The 5,145-nt window shown below is 42.4% G+C and overlaps 1 protein-coding gene across 1 annotated transcript in view; it reads left to right on the top strand.

Moving 5' to 3' along the window:
• Positions 1 to 973: 973 nt before the first annotated feature.
• Positions 974 to 5,145, top strand: part of LOC106012469 — a gene marked incomplete at its 3' end in the record, with an annotated part of 12,293 nt that continues 8,121 nt past the window's right edge. Inside the window, 1 exon segment of the mRNA XM_013085526.2 lies at positions 974 to 1,096.

Below are 5,145 nucleotides of genomic sequence, written 5' to 3'. Positions count from 1 at the left end.
GGTCTGATGCTGGACGCACTGTGTTGGAGCTCTCAGTCGGGCAATGGCGCAGAGCAGGTAGCCCACAGTTCCGCCGCGAGAGAGGGCTATCAGACGTGCGGTGCCGCCCACAGAGCATCCTCCATAATCTCCTTGGCCTACATCACAGAATTCTACACTTAGTGCAGAATTCTGTGGCCTACATGAACTTTAAGTTCGAGGACTTGTTTTATTATTTCGTTCTAAGCCTACATAATGAATTAAATATATTATGTGATGCTGTATACGGGCTGCACTTTACCATAGCCTACTAGCTCTAGAGTGTGGTCCAAAAACATTAATTTTTGTGTTGTTAACATAAAATTTCACATAATATTAAAATTAGCATTTAATTTTGCTCTAGATCCAGTCATATTCTATGCATGTAAATTGGAGGTGGGCTACTTTGAGATGGAGAAGCCTGGTGCAAAAGTATGCTTTCATCTTTCATAAACTCGGGCCTTTTTTGGGGACAACACGCATTATTTCTGATGACTGGGGGGGGGGGGGGGGGGGGGGGGGGGGCCCCAAAAAAGAGGGAAAAAAAAATATAATGGGAGGGATAACCCCTGGACCGGCGCGCGCGGAGGGGGTAAAAAGAGTTTGTTTTCCCCTCTATAGGTTTCGGGGGGGGGGCCCTGGGGGTAAAAAAAAGAGAAATTTTTTGCCCCCCAAAGGGGGGGAGAAGATCCTGTAATATTTTAGCTTGTCTACCTATCTCTGTATCAAGTGGAAGAATGTAAGTTGTTTTTCATTCAGAAATTGAATATTTCTATGTAATAAGTTTATTTAATTAAAAATGTGTTAATCATTAGACAAAACTTCTCTTTCTCAGCAAGCGGCATGATTAAGTAGTTTGAGTGAACGATAATTGATTTAAAATAGATTAGACCGAACAACAAAGATGACCTGGCAGGCCCACAGAGGTTTGCAATGTTTTCACCGACGGAAAAGATCACAGCTGGTGCAGGAGCCTGGAGGCTTCACAATATTTAACAATGAAGACTGTTTAGGCTTAGCACTGAATGAGAGTGACTGCGCACCGGAGAAACTGCTGGTTTTAACCGGTAGTTGGTTAGTAAGTGAGATCTTTCGTTTTTAAATTGGAAGAGGCTAGCAGTACTTAAGGCCACCTCTCAGGCAAGTCTTTTGGCTATTCTCACCCGGTGCGCGTTCACCGTTATAGCCTAGATCTAGGCCAACAAATTTTGCGTTCACCCTAAACCACAGAATTCTACACTGTGATAACAGAAAAATTGTAGAATTCTGTGCTGTGAACAAACGTTCCATTACAACTGTACTTGTAGCGTACTAAAAGCGTACAATTTTGTGGCCACCTCTATTCTCACCCGGAGTGAGAATAGTGCAGGCGAGTCTTGTGGCTATTCTCACCCGGTGCGCGTTCACCAAATTTTGCGTTCACCCTAAACCACAGAATTCTACACTGTGATAACAGAAAAATTGTAGAATTCTGTGCCGTGTACAAACGTTCCATTACAACTGTAGCCTACTAAAAGCGTACAATTTTGTCTGTGGGCAGTGGAGAGAGAGAGAGAAAGAGAGAGAGGAGTAGCGCGAGAATTTCCGGGCAAAACAAAATGGCGACCCGCGTAGTTCGGCTCGATTCGAAAAGTTAAATAGCCGTAGCATCTTTGTAGACAACCAAATTAATTTACTTTTGTGTTTTAACATCATTTTTTAACTTTGTTTTGGTCAATTTGATCGTCCACACCGATAGACAGTATTCAGAAAGGCCACCTCTATTCTCACCCGGGATGAGAATAGTGCAGGCTAGTCTTTTGGCTATTCTCACCCGGTGCGCGTTCACTGTTAAAGCCTAGATCTAGGCCAACAAATTATGCGTTCACCCTAAAGCACAGAATTCTACACTGTGATAACAGAAAAATTGTAGAATTCTGTGCCGTGTACAAACGTTCCATTACAACTGTAGCCTACTAAAAGCGTACAATTTTGTCTGTGGGCAGTGGAGAGAGAGAGAGAGAAAGAGACAGAGAGAGGAGTAGTGTGAGAACTTCCGGTCAAAACAAAATGGCGACCCGCGTAGTTCTGCTCGATTCGAAAAGTTAAATAGCCGTAGCATCTTTGTAGACAACCAAATTAATTTACTTTTAAATTGTGTTTTAACATAATTTTTTAACTTTGTATTGGTCAATTTGATCGTCCACACCTGTTATGTTGAAGGGGCTAGCACAATAAGAAAAACACATGCGAGATCCATGAACGGGTGTTCTGAGACTTCTTTGTTTAATTGACCTACATTGCATAACACACAGGCGGGTAACACCGACTTGAAATACTAATACCGTACTTGGTGTGATAACCGTATCTAGGACACTACAACACCGATAGACAGTATTCAGAAAGAGACAGAGAGAGAGAGAGGGGAGGAGTAGATCTTGTGAGAACTTCCGGGCAAAACAAAATGGCGACCCGCGTAGTTCGGCTCGATTCGAACAGTGAAATAGCCATAGCATCTTTGAAGACGATCAATTAGACTTACTTTTGTGCTATAACGTAATTTTTTCTTGGCTTTTATCAATTTGATCATCCACACCGATAGACAGTATTCCAAAATGAGGAAAAGCAGGTCTTGTTTCGCACCGGGTGAGAATAGCCTACGCTGGCAAGTCTCACTCGGGGTGAGAGGTAGATCGTTTTTCTATTCTCACCCCGGATGAGAATAGCCACTTCCATTCAGAAAGAGACAGAGAGAGAGAGAGAAGAGGGAAGGAGTTGATCTTGCGAGAACTTCCGGCGGGTGAGAATAGCCACTTTCCAATTTTGGGCAAAACAAAATGGCGACCCGCGTAGTTCGGCTCGATTCGAAAAGTTAAATAGCCGTAGCATCTTTGTAGACAACCAAATTAATTTACTTTTGTGTTTTAACATAATTTTAAAACTTTGTTTTGGTCAATTTGATCGTCCACACCGATAGACAGTATTCAGAAAGAGACAGAGAGAGAGAGAAGAGGGGAGGAGTAGATCTTGCGAGAACTTCCGGGCGGGTGAGAATAGCCACTTTCAGTACTTAATGACGGCTAGACTGTTAGGCTAGACTGTTAGGCTACTGTACTGTAGGGCAAGACAGCTGGGCTTGCTGTACGACTTAAAATTCTATAGATATCTAGAAATCTAGATCTAGATCTAGAAGATTCTATATGATGGCTAGACTGACAAACAACAAAAATAGGCCTACTGAATTGTAAATAAATGTTTAGTGTGCGGTTAGTTTGCAGTACCTAAAGCCTAAAGTATTTGAATTTGAGACAAAACCAGGTGCCTTACAGTCCATGCTGGCTTTAAGGGGGGGGGGGGGCTACACCTGGAGGCTATCTCGCTTATTACTGGACCGAATTTTACCAAATTTCACACATATAACAAGCATAGTAAGGAGTCTTAAAATCTGCAATCAAATTTGAGAAAAAAGTTTCGTTTCCATGGATACGCCGCCATATTGGATTTTATTGACATGTCTTACGTAATGAATGCCGCATTTATCGCTCATGGAAATTGATTGTTTTTTTGCATGCGTGTTCACAAACATTAGATCTAAAAATCTGTTTGTTGTTTTTTTCCTAATCGCATTAGAACATTTTTAATGAATTTTTTCCTGAGGTATATTTCAAGTTTGCAAAAAATCTGTGAAAATCCACACTCCAGACACCATCAACAAAAATTTATTCCATATATCAAAAATTCAACAAACAAATTTTTAGTATTACCTCTTCTCTTCATTCTGTGAAAATGTCATGAAGATTGGATGAAAAATGGTGGAGTTATTCAAAAAAAGTATAGAGAAAAGTCGCATTTTTGAGAAAACGGCCGATAAAGAAAAATAAAATACTGACTTTATGAGGAAATGGCGGTTACAAACATGCCCGGTATGGGAAAAAATACGGTTTTTGGGGGTTCTTATGCCATGAAAGAGTTGTAGGAGATGTTGAGGAAGCTAAAAATGCCTACAACTCAAATTCCATAATTTTGAGCCGAATTTTGATTTTGGGGGTGTAGCCCCCCCTCTCCCCCCCTTCTTAAGCACGGCAGCACGGTCATCAGGAGAAAGCTTTTAAAACGTTCTTATTAATGCCGAAGCGTGCGTGAGTGCGGAGTAGACATGATCCAGAGATTTTCAGGTAGAAAATGTCACGTGCTATTTCCCTTTGTTTGTAAGTAGGCCTATAGCGGTCCCGCAAAAGTGTGCTGTTATTTAGACACCCGCCATGGTAGTTTTTGTTCGCTTGTTTGTTTTTGTTTTGTGATCCAAAGGGAAATGAAAACTTAATTGAGACGGCTAGTCACGATACAGCTCACTAGGCCTACCACTGCTCGCTGTGCCATATTCATACCACCGCCTTCATCCCACCTAGCGCGTGATACACAATCAGGGTTATCGGATAGCGAGGGTCAAAGAAGAAATCGCAGCCAGCCTCCCTTTCTCGTCTCCCCGACTCTCTTTGTATTTTTTTGTCTGGGTGTAACTTTGCCCTAGGCTAGATCCTATGTCCACGCGCACGGCTGTGTGCATCTTTCTGCCTTCCTCTCCACGCATGTGTGTGTCTCCATCCCTTGCATTCTCATTGTTTCTCTTAAAACAAACTCACCGCTGCAGTGTAGGCTGTGTTCGAACTTTGATGGGTCATCATGAAAGTATTGACTGTCTTGTAAATGAAGCGTGCCTGAAGCCAAAGTAACCGTGCTTAAAGGTGTGTAATTTGTATAGCAAAATTTCGGTAAGAGCCATTTAGCGTGCTTTCTGTCCGAAATGTGCTTTATGCCGGCGTGCTTAAAGCCGGCACGGACTATACTGACAATTTTAAACTTGAATAAACTTACTAATGAGACCTGTTTTGTAATGTTACTAAGGCCTTAGATAAGTAGCCTACGACTAGACTGGCAGGCTAGCCGTACATCTAGCCGTACATCCTGCTTAGCTAGCCGTACTTCCTGCTTAGCTAGCCGCTTAGCTAGCCGCTTAGCTAGCCGTACTTCCTGCTTAGCTAGCCGTACTTAACGGCTAAGTAGCCTACAACTAGACTGGCAGGCTAGCCGTACTTCCTGCTTAGCTAGCTGTACTTCCTGCTTAGCTAGCCGTACTTAGCGGCTAGG

This window comes from Aplysia californica, unplaced genomic scaffold (assembly GCF_000002075.1).
Source record: "Aplysia californica isolate F4 #8 unplaced genomic scaffold, AplCal3.0 scaffold00382, whole genome shotgun sequence".
NCBI lineage: Eukaryota > Metazoa > Mollusca > Gastropoda > Aplysiida > Aplysiidae > Aplysia > Aplysia californica.
The sequence above is the reverse complement of the archived record's forward strand: the minus strand, read 5'-3'. Positions and strand labels throughout refer to the sequence as shown.